The sequence below is a fragment of the Phasianus colchicus genome, chromosome 6 (genome assembly GCF_987193195.1).
Source record: "Phasianus colchicus chromosome 6, bPhaCol1.hap1.1, whole genome shotgun sequence".
Lineage (NCBI taxonomy): Eukaryota > Metazoa > Chordata > Aves > Galliformes > Phasianidae > Phasianus > Phasianus colchicus.
In genome coordinates, this window is record NC_143441.1 from 43,366,523 (window position 1) to 43,390,698 (window position 24,176).

At 41.3% G+C, this 24,176-nt stretch overlaps 1 protein-coding gene across 5 annotated transcripts in view; it reads left to right on the forward strand.

Annotated features, from left to right (window-relative positions):
• Positions 1-24,176, forward strand: part of DIP2C (DIP2 acetate--CoA ligase C (putative)) — a 292,787-nt gene that overhangs the window by 42,398 nt on the left and 226,213 nt on the right. The window lies entirely within an intron of this gene.

The following is a 24,176-nucleotide window of genomic DNA, read 5'->3' on the forward strand; positions in this document are numbered from 1 at the left end:
TAAGATATCTCCTAGCATTTGCTGTGAGTGAAGGAGAGGTTCAACAAAGGGAGTCCTGCAGACAGGAACTGCTGAAGCTTGCTGCTTTAATCATTATTCCAAGTGCAGGTTACAAGCTTAAGCCTATTATTAGCTTGCATACAAGAAAATAAATATATAATTTGACAACTCCTACAAATTACCCATTATCCGTTTCTCTAAAAGCAGTGAGCAGTTGAGTATTCGGGCCAGTTTCCTTGCTCACTGTTAGTCATGTCATGGGACCTGCATTAATTGGAGAGGAGCTGGCAGATGCAGGCTATGCTGGTTACTGTGCTAGCCAGAACCAATGAGAGGTTAGTTTGAAAAGGAACATTAAAGGTTTTGTTTTCAGAGGAGCAGACTTTGGGTCCAAGTGTTTTCCTTTTGCATTCATACAGTGGCCAGCTGCACAATTGTCTCTGCGATTTTAGGACTGTACTTCTGCTTGGATATCCAGGTTTAAACCTCAGCCCGAAAGCTAAGATGTCTGGCTGTGATTTCAAAACCCATTAAAAAACAAACAAACAAACAAAAAAAAAAAAACAGGAATAAGTTTTCTCTTTGTTTTTCCTTTCTTACATACAGCTTATTCTGTCAGGAATTCGTGTGTGGCACAGGAGAACTGTGCTTTCAGAATGTGCCTTGAACAGGGCTGAATAGGGCCGGGAGACAAAGTGGAGCACTCTACTCTGTCCAAGGAAAGTGAAGGGATACTTCAGGGCGGTTTTTCTTTTGTTTTTCCCACATAATGGCATGAAGGCTTTCATTTACAGTCCAGGGTTTGAATTCTGTGCTTCTCAAGAACATGTTTAGTTCTGGCCTTTCACTTTTTGAACATAAATTCAAAGACGAAAGAGGAAAGGCGTGAGGAAAGCTTCCTCCCAGGATTCACTCCAAATCTAGAGGTAGGTGCTTAAAGTACAGCAGCCTCCTGTGCCAGACCTCAGCTCATGAGGAAGTGCTCTTCTGTGGTTGAGATCCTGGGACTACCTCAGTTGTTCTTATGGGGACCATGCGGTAGGGACCACTGTGTGAGCTTTGTGGTCAGCTGGTAGAGATGAGCTGGAGAGCAATTGGTAAAACTGGACTATGCGTTAAATAGTAATTATTAAATGTAACAAGGAATCATGAAAAGGCTCAGTTCTGGGGGAGAAAATTAAATGCCTTGTTTTGGAAAAAAGGGAAGAGGAGCACCAAACACACTCTCCTGGAGGAGATATCAAGTGTGACACTGAACTGCGAGAGGTAAGAGAAGAGCAGAGGGAGTCCAGAGGATGACAAGCCTTCAGGTGGGGGCTGAAAGATATAAAATGTCCTAATAAGTAGTATCTTGCTTCAAAAGAGGAGGTCGAATCCAGAGATTCACACTCACTGATGTTTCCGGATCACTGAAAACATCAGATGGATTTTGAGTGTATAATGTGTGCCAGCTCTAGGAGAGAATTAATGCATTTCTTACGTAGGCCGCATTGCCGTTTATTTCAAGTGAAGTGCTGGCTGTGATGTGTGAGAAAGCCATCAAAAATTTGGGTACAACAGAGCAAATAATTGCATAAGGAGCAGTTATTCCAAATGAAAAAGGGAACATTTGAACTTGAAAATGCAGATTGCTTTGTGCAGAGTCTCTCCTTGTTTGTTGATCAAGGATTGACATTGCTGTTGGATTACAAAGACTGTAACATTTCTCTCTGATAATTTGTTTTGCTCTTCAGTGCTGTGGAAGTAGTGAGTAAAACAAGTAAAGCAAAGAGCAAAACATAACCAGCAAAATCCCCTTTTAAACATGTATTCCAAGTAGTAAGTAATAGCTTCCAAAAATCGCATTGGATGATTTTTGGAGATCTGCTTTGAGTTCTCTGTGAATGTGAACTAAATTAATAAAAATATTCTGCCCGGGTCTTACCAGTAAGATTCCAAAGAGTGAATCATATCCATTTTAATCAAGTGAGTGACTTAGACTTTTATTTCTTCCTTCATTATAAGGCTCTGAGCTTGTAAGTTGGTTGTTGGCTTTGTTTTAGAAGGAAGGTTAAAGTAATTGAGAGTGGGAAGAAAACCCAAGTGTGAATGCATGGCTGACGCAGATATTGCAGTGTCCGTCTCACAGACCGCCAAGCAGCAGCTGCATGCTTGCTTTGTGTAGCAGGTGGCATAGTGAAACAGGGCTTTTGGAAATAACAAACTGTGTGATACGGAGGATGGCAAAACATTGCGTTGAGTTGGAAAGCAGTAACAAGGTGAGAAAGGATAAACAGTAGCGTAGACTGCAGATAGTGCCTGCTTGTACCGAGTCATTAGAGTGACACGGTGAGAAGCTGCTGCCTGCTGGAGAGTACTTAACATGTAGTGCATGGTGCGGTTTGACTTGCAATGCGATGCCTGCTGTATTGTTCTTAGTCCAAGGCTTTGTGTGAGGAACTACCGTCTGTGGAAGCAATTCTCTAAAAAAGGATCTGTAAAGCTGCTTCAGACAGAGGGAATTTTTTATAATCCATTTACACTTGATTTCCAGCTTTATTAAGCAAAAAGTATCCCTACGCATCATATCCTCAAGAGCTTTGTCATCAAAGCCTAAATAGAACCGTTACATTTCTGAACACTTGAGATTTTTTTTTCTCCCATTGCATTATTTACTGGCCCTATGAGAAGAAGCTAAAGATGACTCTATGAAGTGAAAACATTCAGGCATTGTGGTGGGGAGAAATCATACGTTATTTAATGATTCAGAACCAACTGGTGATGAATTCTGTATGCAGGGAGGAACTGGCATTAGAATACAGTCTTAGATTGAGTCAGTGGACTCTCAGACCTTCTTATAATGACTGTAATAAAATATAGCACTTTTGTCTCATTTTACATAAAATGATAAAAAGCAAATTGTGGATAAAAGACTGAAATATTTCAATGTGACCTCAGTATTTGATCTTATTTTCAACAGATTTAGAGAAAAACTGAAAGCAAGACTATAATTAGAGTGAACTATGGTGATGAGATCTGGTTAATTACTTCCATTTGCTTTCATGCTTAGGTGAAATTTGCCTAAATATTGAGTTCTTCCCTTCTTCCCATCTTTCATTTTATCTTTCATATCCAATGCTGATGTGTGAGCCGTAGGTTGGATTTTTCATCGTTTTTAGAAGACGCTGTTATCTTTTTTGCTGTAATTCTAATTTGTTTTCACTATATTTGAGGGCTCAGTTCACAGGGAAGCAGGTTGCAGTCACTCTCTCTAGGTATTGTTATTACCTCACTTTGTTTAATACAAAGAAGCTCCGGATTATCTGACTTTCACACTCAAACTTGTGTGTGAAAATCTCTTTCAGTGTACTGTTTACATGGGATACAAGTTAGAAAATGTGTTTTGGGTGTTTCCAAATTAAAGGTGTGCTTTCTGCAGGAACTGCAGGGTGGCATACCTTCAGAAGAACCGTGCCATGAAAGGATGGCGGTCAATATTGTTCACTCGTATGGCTTACATGTCATCAATTGCTTTGCAGCCTCAAGGCCATTTTATACATGGTTGGACAGTTGAGCATTTAAAATGATTTTGGGAAGGGCCAAGAGCTAGGAGTCATTGAATTTCTTACTATTGTATTTGAAATACTATAAGCAGCACTTGTGTTCTGTGCATCTAAGAAATGTGGGTAGGTCAGCCTCGCCAGCCACAGACTGCTGGGCAGTTCTGCAGTTCAAGTGACAAGACCTCGTTAGCAGGACATATTTCAGCCTTTTTTTAAGCCTGATAGCAAATGTGCCATCTGCTTGCATGAAGCCTTGGGTTCTCCCCAACTTTGGTTCTGAGCCATTCCTGAGGTCTGCCTGAGCATCCAAACCACGAGGACATGGCTGTGGTCAGTGTGAGCATCGCACAGGGAGCACAGGGCTGTGTGCAGCCTTAATGAGGAAGCAACAGACAGTGCACCAACATTACACTGTGAGCTCTGTGAAGTTATTTCAAGGAAACATTTATCCCAAAACCAGTGAAAGTAGCATTCAGGTGGAGTCGGTGGAAAGAGGCACCAATTAGAGCAAGTAAAGTAAGCAGAGGAGATGATGGATATAAACTCTGATGTCCTGGGGCTACCACTAGTTGCTGATGAAGGAGCAGTATGGAGAGATTTCTGCTATAGCAGGTTACAATAGCAAGTTATTGTATAATGGTTGCTTGAGTTTTATGAAGCATTTATAAGAGATAGGATATTGAACTGAACAGCTCATCGGTCTGATCTGATATTTCACATCCGTTTAAAAAAGAAACTGAGATTGAGCAGAAAGATACTACAGTGTAAATTGTGATAGCAGAAAATTGCTTTTAATCAAAAAGTTATTTAGAGATTGTACGGGAAGAACATTAACCAAATCATTTTTATTTCAGATAAGAAATGCATAAAACAAAAAACAGCATTGTTCGACTGTGTGAAAAATTTAAGTTGAGCAAATCGAGATTTTTAATGAGTCAGGGATATGGAGTACAAATACACTGATAACTCAGCTTAGAAATGTTTTGCTGCTTTCCTTTTTTGGTGGAAATGTTGTAGTGTGTGTGAATTCTAAAAATACTGCTCTGCAGTACTCTTTTCAAAATAGATCTCTCCCCCTTTAAAACTTTTCAGTATCCAAGCCTAGGCTCACAACTAGCCATGCACAGGAAGCTGTGCAATTGCAACTCTGTATAAAAACAGATGAAAAGTATGTTTGCGTGGTGACATCTGCGTGTGGGGCATTGCTTGGCTGCAGTCACCTGCTCTGCAGGTTCGTAAGTGCCTGTACTGAGGCTGAGCTGCACTCTGCATGACAGCAAGGACAGGAGTTGGAATGAAGTAGGCAGATTTTTAAGTAGTGTCGTTTTAGGATGTTTCTTGCTTTTCTTCTGGTTATTGCATGTGCAGAAGCTTGGAAGACTGGCTGTGCTGCTGGTGGCAGTCATTTGGGCTGTTGTGTGTTGAGGGTTGGGTAACCCCAGTTAGATTCAGAGTTGTGACCTTGCACATAAATCTGTGACTTCTCTGACTCGATGACTGCCGCATTATGCACAGTGGACAGAACAATTATGTTTTATGGGTTTGTAGGAGTCAGTCTTTATGAAAGAGAATATTTCCACAGTTACTCCTCAACAAGTAATTTCTTACCCAAACACCACAGATGTAATTTTGTCCTTATCTGTAGATGTGTATAGAAAATACTTCTCTGTATCAGAAAAGAAAATATGTCTTTATGAGGAAAAGTATCTCTGCTCATGGAAGGTTCTTAGGTAAGAAATTGGTTTCAGGTCCACTTATTTCCTCCTTTTTAAAAAGAGTAATGTGCATTGTCACTCCTGATTCTGTTCAACAGCTCCTTTTTTAGTCCTGCTCAGAACAGTAAGATATCCAATTTGCCACTAAGCGTCTTGACACACTGCCTCGTTTTCCACAAGCTCCCAGTGAGTGTAAGATCATGCAAAGTGGTATTTGTGTGTCAGCTGCAATTTCATAGATGTTCTTTACCCAGTAAGTATATAAGAACATTAGGTAGCAAAGAGAAAGTGTTGGTATTGTCTTTTGGAAAGAAAAGCAATTCAATATGTACAAAACTCCCATGTCAACCAGACAGAATTGTAGGTACTTTATTTTTTAGGAAGTGAGACTTGAAATTGTTTCTGTTTGAGAACAGAAAAATTACGTAGTAAAATCTTGACCCAAATTAGGAAGGGATTATACTGAAGAGAAAGCCCCATTCATTACTTAGAAATCCTATCATAGACAGAGGGGCAGGATCTTTATCATTGAGTGAATGGATTTGAGATGCTTTCCATGATGTTTGACACCACTGTATGACAGATGCTTATTGTCTAATGACTGTTACACTTTGGCAGAAGTTGTACAGCTTACTTTGCTAATGAAGATTATCTAGTAGTGTTAATATGCCTTCAGCAATGTGCCGCATAGGTGTGCTGGTTTTGAGTGCTTCTCTAGCATTCTTCACAAAGCCAAGGCTTTTTGTTGAAGTAAGTATATTTTCCTTTCTTTCACCTTCAAAATAGCTAAGCAACAATTCTCGAAATGCACAGAAAGAAGGAAACTGGCAAACTCATCCTTTGAAAGAAATGTGATTGTTTACCCCTTGCACACTGTCTAGCACTGTGCTTGACAATCATAATTGGTCTTTCAAACACTATATACAAATTAATTGATGTTTCTATCTGGCATTCATCTAAGATGTAAATATGTGCTATGATTGCAATTCAAATTAGTCTGAAATGTAATATCTGGGTATAATCAGGATTGCTAAAGATGTCTGGCTAATCTAATTGACATAATCGTTACAAAGTCTCTAATTCTATGCTGAAATCTGTGGTAATGACTGCTGAGTCACCTCTGCATTGGGAGACTTTTAAAATAAAAATAAAAATAAGGGATACGTAGGGCTGGGTTGAAAACCCGTAGAAGACGACAGTATCTACCAGTTTTTCTCTTTTGGTAGTTGCTGAGGGGAATGAATGACATCTGCTTGTGTACAGCAATGTACCAGCCCTGTCATTCTCTCGTAAAGATCAGCGCAAAAAAGCAAATGGTTCATTTATTGGACTGAATCATTGTTATTTATGTACAGGACCAAAATAGTTTCCTTCATATAAAAAGCCTTCAGCAAGTTCTTCTTGGATAGGATTTATTTATGAAGTCTCTCTGGGATAATGTGGGATGATTCACTGTTTCTGCTACTTGCCAAAAATGACTCCAGCAGATTAATAGAATTTAAGCTATTGAAGTGTTGGGTAACTTGTAAAAGTAGATCTGCTTAAAACATCAAGCAACAGCTAGAAGTTTGCTTTAGAGCATAGGTGCTGCTGCTGCTGCCCTGTGCTCCCCAGACCCATGGCAGCCCCTCCGCCTGGCTGCCATAGTGGGGACAGTGATGTTCCCAGCTCTTCCCATTGAGAGAAGAGCTTACAAGTTTCTGTAAGTCCACTGGAGTGGAGCTGAACATGGGCTTATGTGCTAAAATTATCTTGATTACTTGATTGTGGATATCAGTCTCCTGACTTTGCCTTCACCCTGTGTCTCTGTGAAGACAAACGCTTGATTGTGTGCGGAAGATGAGACAGAAAGCTGACTGCTTAATTCAGCATGTGCTGACAGACGGATTCTGTTCATGATTTGAGGGAGGAGGGAAATGGGGAGAGCTGGAAAAGGACAGGAAGATGGGAGGGCTGCCAGCAGCGGGGCAGCCGCGGGGCAGTGCGTGCTGCAGGCTGCACTGAGGTAATGGGGCAGGGCTGGTGCCTGCGGCCTGGCACCCAGCAGGCAGCCTCCAACAGAACGTGTTCTCCCTTTCAGAAGGAAGGAATTGGTACAGAAGTAATGATTGCCAAGATTCACTTCATCTTCTGCTCTGTGTGAAAGAAAAATGTGTTTGTTGTGAGCTGTCTGCATTCTGTTTTTCTGAACTTCACTCGTTTCTAATAGGCTACCTGAGCTCAGACTACATGTGCTGCTCTCAAAATTAAGTTGGTCTGTATCAGCATAACAGCTATCAACAAACTGTTGGTCCTGCTACTCTTACATTTTCTGTAAGCTTTTGCAATGCCTGGGAAGGTCAGACTCTATCTCCTAGAAGGAAATTGTCCATCCTCTCTTGTAAGGCGTTTTTTTTTTTTTAATTATTATTTGACAAATAAATGTCAGCAGAAGTTGCCAAATGTGAGAAGATGCATCTTCTTCCTTGTCGAAGAGGAATGTATTTTTGCAACCTGGAGATGTATCCAGGTTGCCCTCCAAAAGCATGTTGAATCTCCTGTGGCTGATAGGGTGGGACTCTTGTAGTGCTAGGCATGCTGTCCTGTAACTGTTTTATAGGTGCAGAGGAGGGCTACAGTGCTGTCTTGTTTGAGTATGGCCTTAAGAGGAGCAAAGAGGGTTTACGTTCTCTGGAGGACAGAGGAGTGGCCTAGTGATGCCTCCGTCCATCCTTTTCTCTCCCTGGCGCGAGTGAGGATTTCAGTCTGAAGATGAACTTATGAAGAACCTTGTTGCTTTTGGGAGCGATGTTTCCACGGAGGATCCGTCATCGCTCTGACATCAGATATCTAATAATAACTTCAAGTCATCTACTCTTCACCCACTCTCACTCACTATACCGATTTCTGTAGGCTACAAGCAGCAGGCTACTTATTAAAAGCAGTAGCTAGTGAAAAATGGTTTTCTTAATCAAGTGTCTCCTGCCAGGAATGTAAAATCAGCGAGACCAATTTTAGGTGCACTGAATCCTGTCCAAGTCAGATTACTCGACAACTCGTGTTACCTCAGCTGCTTCCATACCTTCCATTTGCATTCCAGTTGCTAACAGCAGGAGAACTATTTCAAAATTTGTGGTTATTAAAAATGTTGCCTTAAAATACTTTGTAAGAGAATGAAGGTATTTGGCTCGTGTCCTTCCTGTGCCCCATCCAAATCCAGCACTGCGCCGCTACATGATACAGAGTCTTCATTTTCTGTGAAGGAGAGGATTAAGGTTATCTAAGAATAAATCGTCTGCTTCTGTATCCTCACATAAGCATTACCCACAGAGTTGTGCCTGGAAATTCCAAGGGAAAGCATGAAGCTCTGGTGAAGCTCTTGTCTGGAGGCAAAGATTTCTGCATTTTTTTCTGACCTAGTTGGCTTAGCACCCCGGTAGCTATACTTATGCCAGTTTTCTAGGTAAGCTGCCTTGTTTTCAGGTTCCTCCTGGAATTTCCCTCTGTTTTTTTTTATAATCAATCATTGATTCACAGGCGCTCTGCATGTGGGAACTATTCTGATGGCAGCGGAACAGCAAATCCCAGCACCCACTTCCTCCCATACAGACAGGCTATGTTTAGCAAGTGAAAACTTGCAGTGAGTGGCAGAGAGACCAGGAGCTGGGAATGCCCTTGAGACCTGCCTCCAATGGGGACACTGAGGCTTGGAGTTTGTGGCAAAAAGTACCTTTCTGGTTTCTTTTGTTTCGCTCATAGGTCAGCATCCTGTGAACAAAAAGCTGCCGTAGGAGAAGAATTTGACAGATTAGAAATAGCACTTCTAATGTTATTTCTGAATAAAAAAATCTTGCCCTGGTGTAATTCATTGCTCAAAAGTTATGACGGTGTTTGGCACCATGTGAGAATTCACCGTGGAAGCTGTCTGATGAGATAGGGAGTGAACTTATTTCCCTGTGTTTTACAACAAGAGTGAACCCACCACTGAGATGAGGATTGTTGTTCTGTTGGCCTTTCTGTAGGTAAATGAAGCTTTAAAAAACCAATTGTATTATCAAACTTATGTTTGGTCAGTGACCAGTTGCATTTTGCTTTCTCCTTTCAACTTCCCATTTTCTTCTAGCTTTTCTTTCCTACTATGCATTAGTGGAGTATTTGTCTCTACAAATTAAGAGATATCTAAGAAGTCTTAGGAAGATCATATTTTTGACTTTTCAAGTAGTTTTATTCCACTGGAAAAATAGATATCCACCTTGAAGAGGTGAAGAGCAGGAGCTGAAATTAAAGGCTTGGAGGAGCTCTTTTGCCATCTCACTACTTTCCAGCTGCCTTTTGTCCCTTTGAGAAGCAAGGCTGTGCTTTGGAACAGGAAGGTTGTGCTTGACTGCTGAGTTGGTTGATTAAAGGAACTTGGTTTTAAAAAACTATCCATCCTGAAACAGCTGGAAAACATCTTTCCCATTACAGCTTCAAGGAATAATAACAGATGTTTGACAACATTGCTGTTTCACTACTAATTTTCATTCATCAGCGTTAGAACTGAAGCGAAAAAAGAAAAAGTGTGGGGAAGCATTGGGGCACAAATACGGCTTGGTTAATCATCCGTGGGAGAGAGAGTTTCTCTAAGGATACTTGATTGTAAAACAGTTAATTTATTTAATTCTTTTTGTGAAGGGCTGGTACATTTTTATGCTGTGCGGTGTTATAGGACCATGTTGTAAACTGTTTATAGGAGAGCTGAAATACTGTATGCCAGTAATCTCATCTTTCTGCATTGAATACTTTGTCTTCTGAGGATGCTATAAGTTGTTGCTGGTGTTTGTTTTTTTACTTTAAGAAAGATCTGAGAAAGGTGCCTTGGGTCACTGTCTTTGGGGCTGGATGAGGTGATGCCCAGGGTTCCCTACTGGTGCCAAGGATTCATAGAATCATAGAACAGCTTGAGTTGGAAGGGACCTCAAGGATCATCAAGCTCCAAGCCCCATGCTGCATGCAGGGCCACCAACTTCCATATCTAAAACTAGACTAGGCTGTGTATCTGATACTAGACCAGGGTTGCGTGACTCTGAGTTAGTAAAGAACTGCCATAGGAGTGCTAGCCATTCACTTGGACCTCATATAAGCAAAACAGTTGCAAGGATGTTACTCAGTCATTTGGTAGCATGTGTTGGTACAGCCTATTGGTATGGCACACCTAAAATTCTTGGAGGGTCTTCCCTCAGCTTGGTCAAGTCAGCTAAAGCAGAAGTAGGAAAAATTCTTTCCTGTGTTTCAGAATTAACGGTGATCAAAGGAAGGAAGAGACTCCCCACTCAGAAATATTTTGTACTTAAATGGGAGGGATGAAAAGCTTTTTCCCTGTGAAGACCTAATTGACCTTCCTAGCTCCTTTGGCTGCCCATATGTTACCCCACAGGTTTATTCTCGCTATTAAGAACTTGAGAAAATAAATCCTGGCCCAGGACTATGTAAAAGTAAGATGGTTTTCAGTCCTTTGAGGGACAGTCTCTTTGGTGCTGTGTTCAGCTATAGGAGTGGCTGAGCAGGATCAGCTCATCCCAGCATGTTCCTGGCCAGTAGCTATTAAACAAGGGATAAGCCCAGGGTGATCCCTTCCCCAGTGAACCTCTGAGCCTCCTGCCCTTGGCCAGCCGGACCTTCGGTGTAAGCTTCATCATCTTGTTCAATAATCAGTAGCAAGCTTATTTCCCCTGAGTTTTTTCCATAAGACCATTTATGCTTTTGGCCTCTGCAGCATAGATTTTCAAAAATTAATGATTTTGTTTGTGAGGAAAAGTCCTTCCTTTTCATTTAGTTGGATGGTTTTTTAAACTTGCTGAAGGATAATTTAGTTGAGTCCCTCTGAGTTTTCTGTGTTTACAGGAAGGGGAATAATAATTCCAAAAGTAAGTTAAAGTATGAAATTGCTAGAGAAAATATTCTCAATTAGATGGACCTTCACTTTCATCCAATATGATAGTTCATTTGTTCCTGTAAATGATTGGGCTGGAATTCCTGTGAAATCCCATAAGTACAAAAAGATGATATTTCAGACAACTGTGGAGCTCCAGTCTCTGGTTTCTCCGTCCCTTTGAGAGGATGCTTGTTTGGTTTTTGCCTTTAGCTAATCTTCAGCGTTCTGTTGCTTCCTGTGCCAGCAACTTCATTAGAAGTTCCTGCTCAGTAAGCTGCAGTATTTAGAATGGAAAAAAGCAGTGAAGAGCTAGGAGAGCAATGAGTTTTGAGCAAGTTGGTACATGTGCCTGATATATCCAAGTTTCATTTGAACAACAGAACCATGGAATCATTAAGGTTGAAAAAGACCACTAAGATCATCTAATCCAACTGTGAAGATTAAAATGCCCCAATTTTTCTGTATATTTTTTCTCCTTTGAGCTTTCAACAATTACTTTAAGATATAAAAAGGAGGAGTGAGAATGCAATGCATTTACACAATATCTCACAGGTTAAAAAAAAAAAAAAATGTATTCTTGTTTTTTTTCTGTTCTGACTCCAGAATGACTGAATTACATGAGAACAGGAAATTAGGAAGCCGCATTTAAAAGCAGATTCATCTGAAAAGTGGTGAAAACTTTACAGTTTCCTTTCTCTTCTCTGTAATATATTTTAGCAGAGATGATACATTTCCCCTCCCCACGATTTTTATTACAGTTATTTTATTACTGTACTTGGTACAGTGGTGTTACAGATTTATTAGCTAAATTACTGTATGGAAACTGATGAGCTCTTCTGAGTGTTACATCCTAAGATAAGTTAATAAGCAGGTACCAGAAGGGTTTCAGCAGTGATGGGAAGGGAGTCTGAATTTATTTGGGTTCTTCTGCAACCTGTTTCCAAGCAGAGGATAGTATGTCTTTTTATTTATCTTTTTATTTTTGGAGAAGGATATTTTGGTGCTTGGGGTTTGAAAAGGCTTGAAAGAGAGTCTATTGAAGACCCTGACAGAACAAAAACCCTTCATGTTTGATGTAATATCTCTGTTATGCTCAATGAGCCCCAGTATACAGGGCTCATTTCTTCATCTGATGATGAAGAAATGTAAGTGTCCTAGTTTTTGATTTTGACTTCAGGATGGAAAAACTGATTAATGTCTTGGAGAGGAACCATAGTGCTCTTTTAGCCTGTTGTCATCCTCCCAGCCCAGCTTCCAGCTATGATTTTGTCAGGGTTAGCTGAGTGAGAGGGTTTATTTAGTACTGAGATTTTACCTTAGCATGGCAGGTAAAAAGAATACGCAGTATTTGAACTGTGTCTGGTTTCTTTTCAAATTCACTCGTACTTTATAATTTTATTCAGGTAACCAATTTGTTTAATGATGAGTACATGTAGGTAATTTAAGGCTGTGGTTCAGATGCACGTTTGAAACAGCTGTCTCCTGTGCTGAAGGTTTTGAATTAGTGCAGGACTGTGTCTGTGTCAGCTGTTTCAGAGCATAGATTTGTAGTGATGTGTACATTTTAATAGGTACTCTACTCCTGTAGGCACTGGACCTTAGTACTTTTTATTTAAGCGGGCTGCTGATTTCTGCTAAGCAGTAGCAAATGTTTATGCTGCAACTTTTCCCTCTAGAATTAATTATAGGGTTCTTTGTAATTTGTTTATTTATTTATTTTAAATCTAACTTCACGGAGTCCAAGTGGCCAACAGAGGACAAAATAAGAGCATGCTTTATAGGGTTACGATGCAATTCCCCTGTTTTACTGGAGTAAGGAGTACTGTAAGTAAAGTTTGATCTTGTCAGGGTACGAAGAACCTTTCTAATGAGGTAACTTTGGTTGCTGCTTTTGTGTGTTGTAGGAATGCTATATCTTGAAAATGAGCTGTTATTTTCAAGATTGTTTTGAAGCATGGGATTAAGACTGATTCTATATGGAGTCAGTTCACATGGTTAACATGAGCCAACTGGGCTTTCTAATTTATTTATGTGTAGCACGCTGACGTGTATTTTCACAGACCCTTTGCTTTTAAAGTTCCAACTTATAATTACACCTCTTTTCCATCCAGCATGCCATCAACATTTGAAAAAGATTGGATCTAAATACAAGATATTCTCTTCATCTGAAAATGAAGACATGGGAACAGAAAGGTGTAAATGATTTCTGAGGCGTGGAGATGGAGGACTGCTGAATGGGTGCACTCTCCACCTCCCTGTTCTTTTCTTAGCTGCCTTGCTGCCTCTTCAGAGCGAGCCTTGTGACTCACACTGATGTCATTCCTGGGATTTGCAAAACAAAACTGTGCAGATCCATGGCTGTGTTTCTATTCTGAGATTTACAGATTTGGGTTTGGTAGCGTTGTAAACATCCGAATATAAGAGTAACAGTTTTACCATGTCCCTCCACCATGACTTCATATGTCATAGAAGTGATCACTCTCCCACTCAGCAGCCCAAAAATGATACCATGTTCTCCAGGTTTTCTCCCTTTCCTTTCCTCCCTTAATTAATACTTCTCATTAGAGGTGTGAAGACTGTTATCCCTTAAATGCTGTCCAGCCTGAAGTCTGCAGGTTGCATGAAGGCTCTTACAGCTGTTTCAGACCCCTGTGCACCATTAGAACATCTCCCTGCTATATGCCTGCCTGAAAGGACTATTTATAAGTGCAGAAGGTTCTAATAGAACTAACAACTTCCTTTGCAATAGACTTTTCTGTGGAGGTTCGTCATATTATGCTGCTTTATGAAAGTAAAATCAGACACTTTACTGAGTGTATTGAAAGCAGGGGTGCAAGTTGCTGAAGCCTGGCTTCACTCATCATGCTGTAAATGGATTTCTCTTCAAGAAAAGCAGTGCTGTCTTTTTTGTGGTACGCATGATTTAATGCCTGATGCATCATCCACCAAACATCTTCACTTTCCAGGTCTGCTGGAAATTACTGCCACATTGCTAACTAGTTTGTACATCAAACTAACTTCTCATTTTAAACTAGCAATGGATTGCTAATGGATTTTAAGGGTGTTTTTTTCCAAGTGTTAGAAATGTAGTCTGTACATGCAGGCAAATGCTGGGTAGCATCCCTGTGGGAAGAATGTCAAGCTCACTTTTGCTTAATGTCTCAAATTGTTGAGACTTCTGCTTTGCTCTTTGGAAGCCTGGTGGTAGCAGGACCCCTCAGGGGTTAAGTGTGCACACAATGAAGGAAGTTGCAACTGTACCTGAATATTAAAGGCAGTATAATAAAACAAATGTTCTTTCTGCTTTTCATTACCCTTGTATATATTGCTCTCCTGTGACAAAATTATGTTCTATTTCTTTCTGAATGGCATTTTGCACATAATAAAGACCTTTTAAATAGGTTAAGAATGTAAATAATTGTGTTTTTTCTGGTGGCATATATGCCATATTACAAGTATTACTGCTGTCTTAATTTTTGAACCTGTAATAGAAGTCAGGAGGCATGAATCAGAAGCTACAAGCCAAAGTAATATAACTAAATAGTTCTTGTGTTTGAAGGTTATAATTTATGGAGGTATAAACATTTCAGTCTTGAATATTGTTACTTGTTTTTTATTGGCAATGGAAAGCTTAGCTGAAGGTGATGTGGCTGAAATTGTGCAAAGCACGTGGTGGGCAATGTAAAAAGAAAGGAGCGAGTTAACCAGGAGACTTCAGCAAGGTCTGAAAAATGGCAGAGGTATTCAGACAGCACCGCAGTTGTCATAACCTCTGAGTTTTGGTTGCCCTTCAGTGCTTGACTGATTTCTTTCATTCAGTCAGGGTTAAATTCAGTGTGGAAAAGCATCTTGCAGTACTGTATCAATGAGAACAGAACTAGAGATGGAGCCCATCAGTGTTTAAGGAGCACCCTCTTCTGATGTGCTTTGTAGGCTGAGGAGGAGTTGAGAACTATCCAAATGCTCTGGCTGCTGCCTCCTTGGTGGTATTAGTTACACTTCTGACGTTGCATTGTCGATTTCAATGTAGATGAATGGCAGGAAAGCAAGGAAAGGTTTATGGTGCACTTGACTGATCACGTTGTATGGAAGCCATCTACTCTCATCAGGGTATGGGAATGCTGCAGCAGCCTGATCTGTGGCTGTGATCCTCTATTTCCTGTGCTGCCTGATGCATCCTATGGCCAATGCAGATCTGAGCTGTGCCATTTCTGAACAGAGATAGGAAGGTGGGGCCTTTTGTCATTCTTTTTTTATGGATGTACAGGACCACACAGTTGCTTTGAAGCTCTACAAGTGTAGCTGAATAGAACTGGATTCTACCCAGAGTAGTGCTTGGTGTAGTGAGATGTGAGGGGGTCAAAAGTCTCCTTCTTATCCAAAGTAAAGTAAATGGATTTTCTTGTTAAGAACTTCAATGTCAGCATTAGAACTAAAATATTTACTGTGTGATTAAGGAGTTTCTCAACAAAACTTCTCTTCTTGTTACTAAAAGGAACTTAACAGTGAATTAATAGCATTGAAACTAAGACTGTGGAGAATAGTTTTAATACCAAAATAGTTGTTTAAATAGTGTTTTAATTACAGTGATTAGTGGGGTTCTTAGTGAGTGATAATCCCACTCAAAATCTTTTCTAGGCATTAAACATTGCAGTGTAACTGGGCACTGAAGAGTTATTTAGTTTGAAAACAAAACAAGAGCAGTTCCTGGTTATAAAGTAAAAGACTAATTTGAGTCAAATGCATTTAGTGTTTTTTTTCTCATCACTGTCATCTTGAGAAAGGGATGCTTGGATATATTTGTAGGGACATTTTTTCTGTTAGTCCAGAACTGAAGGAAAATGTCATCTTATTTCAGATTGCTCCTTTGCAGCTCTGCTCCTACAGATCTAGCATATCAGTTGCTGAGAAAAGACATCTGTGTCCCTTCTGCCAGAGGTGCCACTGTGTCCCAAACGGGATCCTTTTGCTTGATTGCTTTATGCCAGTTCTGAAACATCCAAAATTGCTTGGTTACTCACAACTGACTTGTATTTTCTTTCTCTAATTACATTTCTCAACAGTCTGGCTGAGTACATTCAGGCTTAAGAACATATTCAGCATTGTACTTAAATGATGATGTCGGGAAGACAAATGCTGCCTTTGTTCATACTACACACTGGAATCGTTCTGTGCATCTGAAACAAGTCTGGGGCCTAAAGGCAATGGGATCTGGGGCAGATGAGGTCCCCGGCCCATGGCCAGCAGTCTGCAGCGATAGGCAGTTTTGGCAGAAGTGAAAAATAGTACAGGGATTTTGTAGCACGCTCTGATTTATGTGCTGAAGCCTGGAGCCTGCGTCAGCTTCAGCGTGCAAGGATTCCCACTGCAGGCAATGGAGCGCCCATGGGTGAGCTCACCGCGGGCACTGCGGCTGGCAGCATTGGAATGCCTGGCAGTGCCTTCCTGTGTTTGTTTGGTCATGCTGAGAGGGGACCATGCTTTCTTGGGGACATTACCAGTGTGCTGTAATTCCTTTCAGGCTGAAGGAAAACTATCTCGATCAAGTAATTCTGTATACTGAATGAAGCTGATTTATCTGATTTATGTCAGAAACTATTTAAATGCTGCATTTTTTGATCTGGCTATTTGATAATTATTCAGAGTCCTTTGTTGTAGGTATGTGTGAATTTTCTGGTTGTATATTTTTTAAAATTTAGAAGTGTGCATACTTTAATCTCCTGTCTTGTACTTCGTGCTGAGCATAACCGACACACTTTGGACTCTGTGCATCACAAGGTGCTCTTGTTCCCCCTGTGGTTTCCTACTATATAATAAAAGAGAAAAACGTTAAGATTCAAATTGTAGTAATAACATTTTGGATGTATTCTCAGAGAAATGGTTTCAAAAGAAAATTTGGAAGACTTTGATTCTTTAAAGCTCAAATATGAAAGAAACGGGATGTGGGAAGGGATTGATCTTGGCAGTGCTTTTTCTAAGAACCAAGTGTTGTGAAACACAATTAGTGACCTGGAAAATAGGTAGTAATTAAGAAAGGCCTGAAAGGTCAGAGCTCTCAGGTAGAGGCATGAAGAATTGTATGGCAGCAGTGAAGTCAAGCTAAATGGAAAAGTGGCTGTGGTGGCTGCTGCTTTTCCCTATTAGAGCCTGGAAGAAGCAGGTGAGGCAGCAGGGCACAGCACTGTGTGTGTAGTTCAGGTGCAGTCTCTGTGGCTTGGCAAGGGATGCTCTGAAGGTGAGCAAGTCAGACTGGCTTCACATGAATGAGTCAGGAAATGCACCCTGAGATTGGAGCTGCTGTATCCTGATAAATAATCCCAATAGGAGAATCTTGCTGTGTCTTTCTCTCTTCGTATGGGCATTGTAAGATAAAGAAACAATTAATGCCATAAATGGTGGTAAAATCGCTTCACAGACTCTTGTGTGTTCTCCAGTGTAGAGCTTGCCTGTAGTCGTGTTTGATTTAAATACACCCGTGTGTTATCATTTTGTATGTTGTTAGCAAAACTTTTTTTTAGGAAGAATTGTATTTGAGGAGCTCAAATGACCTAATTTTCACGTAAGACAGATAGATGACAGCTTATATCCCAAGAAATATTTTCAGACCTGCCAACCACGCACAAAAAAAGTGTCTCAAGAATCTAGCAGTGGAAAAACAATATTCAGCTACCAGCTGGGAATGAGGGGAACAATGAGCGCTGCTCCAACGATTTAACAGATATAAATCAAATTCTCTAGTTATCTCGGTGGTTAGCATTTATTTAACACTAGCAAGGGATGGCTGATCTGCACATGGGCACTGAGGGAGAAGTCTTTGGCCACACTTGGCAGCTGGGGAGTTCTAAGTCGAGACATAGCAGGTATAATGGGTAAGAGCTGCCTACATCCTCGTAATGACATGAAGGATGCTTAATTTCTACTTCTTTGATCTCTGGGACAATAAAATCCTGGATTTTACAGTTACGTAGATTTAACTGTGCCATTTTCACCATCTGTATTTTGTACATGGTTGCAAGAGGCCCTGGTGTTTTACCTAGCTTGTTTGGTGTGTTCCCTGCCATGAAGTGTGATGGCTCTGAAGTATGAAGGTGGCTGAGCAGCAGATCCCCAGCCTCTTCTCTCTTCCTTTGGGTCACCCAAAACGCATCTCAGCTCATCATGTCCATCCCGTCCTGTCCCGCTGTGCTGGCTGCTCTCTGTGCAGCACAGATCCAGCTGATCCTCATTCTCTGTACTGAGAGCAATAGGAGCACTGCCTCTAACTGAGGCTTTTTACCAGCTCAGTGCCATCTCAGAGGCTGGCAGACCAGAGGAGGCTGAACTTCTCAGGTACTGAGGTGGGACGTGTCCTTCAGCGCTGTTCTTCGGTGCCATTTCCTTGTCACGGGTTTCTGGCATTCAGATCCCATTGTTTATAAAGGTTTACTAAACACTTGGATTTCATATACTATGTGGTAAGACACATTTTTCTTTTTGTCTGTCTTTAACTGCATAGATTAGTGTTTCTTCAGGTATTACTTCATTAATTAAGGGGAGCTGCTACTTCTGTGATGTATTCCAGCCAGTGCAAGACCTGTTGTTTTAATGCTATCAAATCCTGTTGTGTGGTGATGGACGTGTTCCTAGACAATAGAAGTCTTCACATTTCTGCCAAGATTTATGTGGAACCCAAGAATTTAAATTGCCAAATAACCAAATTGGCTGCCTTTGACCTCTCTCAGGACTTTGGGAGCAAAGTGCTATTTGTTACATCGAGTGCTGATAGTTTCCCTCACAGGACTTGCAGGCAGACTGGCTACTGCATTGGCATTCTCTTTCTTCTTCCTGCCAGTCTTCTTGCTCCATGTTTTGCAGTTTTATCATGGCTGTTTGCTCTGCTGGGACGTACTGCTGGAGGGGTGGGAGGTAGTTTGTCCTGTGGGGCCTCTTGGGCGTTTTTCTGATCTGGTAAATGGTGTAGATTCTTAATTAATTATAGTTGTGTGTAGTTGTAACCACTGCTATTTTGTGTTTTGGGAAGCAAAAGTAAGAAGCAATAGCTGTCATAGTTGTTTAAGTATAAGCAGATGTGAGAAATGAAAGCTGGTGCATGAGATGTGGTGCTGTCCCCCCTAGGAACAAACAGGTAGGGTGGAAAGTAAAATGATGTGTCTGTTTCCAGCCGTCTCGAGGATGTTTGAGTTGAGATGAAGGAGACGAGCCCTGCCATAATCTGAATCGTTCTGAGGAACCATGTAAATCTGCAATGCTGATATTTATTGATGTTTAATACAGCATTTTTTATGGTTGCAGTCAGAATCAAGTCCTTTTACTCTAATTTATTATGCAAATATTTAAGAAGAAACTATTTCAACCCCAAAGACTTCACATTCCAGCTTCAGAGAAAGCCCTGGCAAGCAGACACTGCAGGAGGAGGAAGGAGGAGGTGTGTGCTGTAGTGCTGACAGATCTCCTGGCTGCACAAGAGTCACTTTCAACCCACAGGAAGCACTTGGCATCATGCAGGATAAGCCTCTTCAGGCCATCACACAAGAAGAATTCCACTTATGGTTTCCATTGATCTATTCATTTTATCTGATGTGTGTGTATAGCTTTACCTGTTTCTTAGAAGTGCATGCAAATATAGCATATACTGACTTGCCTGTGGACAGAAGCATCGTTCTGTACGCTTTGGGAGCAAATATTCTGCATATACAGATATGCACAGGGATGCTGCCTGATGAGAACAGGTCATGCTTCTCTGTGAAGCTGACAAACTACATGAATGCAGACTGCTTCAATTTTGTAATCATTTCATGTCCAGACCTGAAATTCAGTAAGAAGTCGTGGTAAAATATAAGCATTGAGAAAGCAAAATACCTTCATTAACACTGCTGATAGGATGAAGTCAGTGTGTAGGCTCCTGGTGTCCCCAAGCTGGTCTCATTGGTATCATGACAAACTTGACTTGAAGTCATTGCTGTCTCCTGTATTTATTTCACTAGCTTTGTGTCTCATGTCTCTTGGTCATATATACTCTTGTCTGCTGTACAAGTGCTGAGTGCCTGGTTTGACCTACAGGTTTTCTCAGCACTGGCATGTTGGTTAGGTAACAGTACTAAGCTATAGGACACTTACCAACCAACCAAAAATAAAGATGGCTTTTAATAAATTTAGGAAAAAAAAACCCACAACAAGATGTAACCAAGAGAGCATGGTGTACAGGTTCCGGTGAGTCCGTCAGCAAAATGAGGGCAGACTGGAGGTAAACTGCTTGCCTGCCCTGTTCAGTCATTCTGCTGTGTGCAGTCATATGAGGGAGGAGACCACAGTGTGGTCTGTCACAAGCTGGGATTTTCATATGTTCTAGCTACTCAGCTAGAGATGTTTTCTCCAGGACCCTTGATTTTAGATTCCGTATGGAATATTATTTTTTAAAATGATATTTTAAAAATGCTTGTGTTTTGGCATTTCTCTTATTTGGCATTTCTATTCTATATAACATCTTGAAATGCTTTTTTGTTCTAGAACACAAAGAGACATTTTTCTGTGAGTTGCAGACTTACCACAGGACAATACACTGCAGGTGCTAGGTGGTTGTGATAGCTCAGCCCTGACGTAGCAGGAAAGCTGGAGGAGTCTGTTCAATTGTTATTTTGCCAGCCAGCAGGATGTTGGTTAATTTTGGCTGAAGGCTGCAGAGGTCTTGGGATACACTCTGTCAAAGCTACTGAAGCTGTGAATTGTGTAGAGAGTTAGATAGAAGCACAGGATGCTTGAGTTGGTAGGGATCTTAAATATTGAATTCCAAACCCCTGCCATGGGCAGGGTTGCCACCTGTGATATCAGGTTGCCCAGGTCCCATCCAAACTGGCCTTGAACACCTCCGTGGATGGAGCATCCACAGTTTGTTTCAGTGCTTCACCACTCTCTGATATAAGAGATTCCTTCTAACATGTAACCCAAATCTCCCCTTTTAGTTTAATACTCTTCCCCCTGTCCTCTCACTATCAGACCATGTAAAAAATTAGTCCCCTTTCAGATTCTGTGCTCCCCTGAAGTACAGTAATGACACAGTGGGATCTCCCTGGAGCCTTCTCATCTCCAAGCTAAACACACCCAGCTGCTTCAGCCTTTCTTCACAGGAGTGGTGTTCCAGCCCTCTGATCTTTATGGCCCTCCCCTGGACCTGCCCCAGCTGCACCATGTCAGATGGGTAGATGTCTGCCTCTGATTATATAACAGGATCCACGTGTGATCAGTGGAGAGGCATGGGCTTTCTGTGACAGAATTCATCTGTTTGCTTTTTTAGACATCTGAGGACTTGAGTGAATATGGTCCAGGAGTGCCTGTCTGCATCTCTTGTCTGGGAGTGGATATCAGATAGTTATGAGACAACTGGAGAAACTCAGTATTGATTTTGATAAGATTTCTGATCAGGCCTTAGAAAGACTGACTTAGTGTCTCTTTCTATGGCTAGACAATAGAAAAATGGATTTTAATTGGAACATTTATGTGTACCAGAAATCCAAGTAACTTGTTATGTGGGTTTTTAAGTACTGTATACAGAGCTGGCAAAGTAGCAAAGGATTTTATTTGAATTTATGCAAGAAACATTGGGTTCTTTTGTTACTGTTGGAATAAAATATGTTTCTTATAGTCCTTTTACTTTTGACTTCAGAGGCCAAAAGCTTCATTACAGTTTTTACAGTTAGCCAACTCCTAGTTTGTGGGTAAATGCATCACAGGGAATCCATTGCATCATGGCTGATTCGCTTTCAAGGTGTGCTTACTAGAAGAGAAAATGACAGAGGTCAGAGTATTTGTTCATGGCTGGCCTGCATCTAGGATTATTGCCAGGTATGTTCCTCTTTTCCTGACCTCCTGATGTGTCCAGAACAGAAAAGGAAAGGACCAGCAGTTCCTGGTCCCCAACTTATTGGAGCTGTTCCCTAGCAGTGTCCCTGCAAGCTGTGATCCCAGCAGTCATGCCACTGGGGTCCTGTGAGGTGCTCCTGTGGGAGGCAGGGCTGCTGCGAGTCCTTGGGGCAGTGGCTGCACATCCCCAGGGATAGCTGCAGGAAGCATTCCTCTGTGTGGAGAGGGTCTTCAGGATAGGCATTTTGGTTTCAGACCTAAAGGTCTGTGCTTGCGTATGTTGACAGGTTAGGCTTTGTATTTTGCAGCATTTTTGTCTTGTGGGATTGATGTTTTATTCTTAGAGGAGCAGAATTTTCTTGCAAGGTGTTTATGTAGATGCTGGTCAGAGAAACCAGCCTGCTCCCTGCCTGGGCTGCAGCACAACTTTCCTGAAGCTCTGGAGGCCTCATCTGTAACTGCTGTGTGTGCTCTTTGTATTGTGTGGCCCAGACATGGCTGAAACTTAAGGCACATTGGAGGTGTGTCTGGAGATCTTTGCTGTGTACCGATTAGCTGGTTTACCTCTGAGGCCACATTTGTCCCTGGGGAAAAAAGAGATTGCAAGATGTACCCAAGACTTTGTTTTGCCACCTGGACCTCGGTATCTGTACTATCACTGCTTTCAGCTGTAGCTGGATGTATTGTAAGCATGAAGATACTGGAAGGAATAACAGAGCGTACCTCACTGAATTAACAGCTCTCCCACTGGACACTGAGGATGTTTCCATCACAGTGCAAGCAATAGTCTCTGTTCCATGAATGACATGAGTGGGACCACAGATTTGTAAAGCAGCACTGCAGTGAGGGCCTGCTGCCCTTTGCCCAGCATGCTGCCTTGTTCTAAGCAGATGATTTTGATGACTAATTTGGGAGAACAACCCTGCAATTTGAATTCTGTAAATACAGCAGAGACTTCTTATCCTTGTCATTCTAAAAAGAGGGTGGTGAGGTGCTGGCACAGCTGCCCAGAAAGGTTGCGGGTGTCCCATTCCTGGAGGTGTTCAGGGCCAGGTTAGATGGGGCCCTGGGCAGTCTGATGTCGTGTCTCACGCAGCAGCTGGCAACTCTGCCCACAGCAGGAGGTTGGAACTAGGTAATCTTTGATGTCCCTTTCAATTCAAGCCATTCTATGACTCTGTGATTCTTTGATTCTGAAGGGAGCTGTTGGCTGCCACGGTGGTACTCTGGCATTGCATTTCTCTTCCTCGCATCTATAGGAGGTACTCTTGCATCTTGACATGCCAAATTGAATCTTAATCCTCTTCATTTAAATTACATGGTACAAGCCCACTGCTTCATTTACATTTTGGTATGATATTTAAGGAAGATGTTTCTCCTTGGATGGAGACAATTTATCTGTAAGCTGAGTTATTTCTATATTATCACACAAATAAATATATTGATTTCATTGGGACTTTTATATCAGTGAGGCATACTCTTTGCCTTGTGAACAGCTGAATTGAGCATGCTATGCAATTTAAACAAACACGCAGATTTTTCTTCCATTTGCCCTTTTGAGCTCTGGAGTGTGCTAATTTATGGAGCTAGTTTTGCATCCTGTATGGACTGTACAGCCTTTAGATTTAATGAATGTTTGCACGGTTAGTGTTTCAGCTATGACAGCATTTCAGCAAACAAATAGTTCAAGGGTTATTTGTTTCTTTGTTTATCAAGATGTTTTTATGTCAGTCTTTCAGCCATTCACAATTGTTCTCTGAGCTGGCATCAGCTGAACACAAGAAATTGCTGACAGCCATCTGTCTCTCTTCCTGCCTTACCAGGGCTGTGGTAAAGCAGCTAGATCCTTTTTAAGAGCTGCTAGCCCACCTCCTAAAAAAGAAGGTGGAAGGACTGAAACAGGGGAGATCAGAAAGATCAGATTTTAATTGGTGCTTTATGAGTCCTTGAGAGGTTTGTGTAAACTCTATAGCCCCAGTGGGTAAAGCAGTGGTTAGGTGGAAAAGGAACAGAAGAATATATATTGGATGAAGAAATGTTACATAATTTCCACAAAGAAAGGATTGGCATTGGAGATGCTGCAGCAAGTGATTTGTTTATGCCTGCATCGTAGTGTTTGTATATAGCTTAGACTTTCTGGATGTGTGTCTTTATGTTTGGACTTTCCAA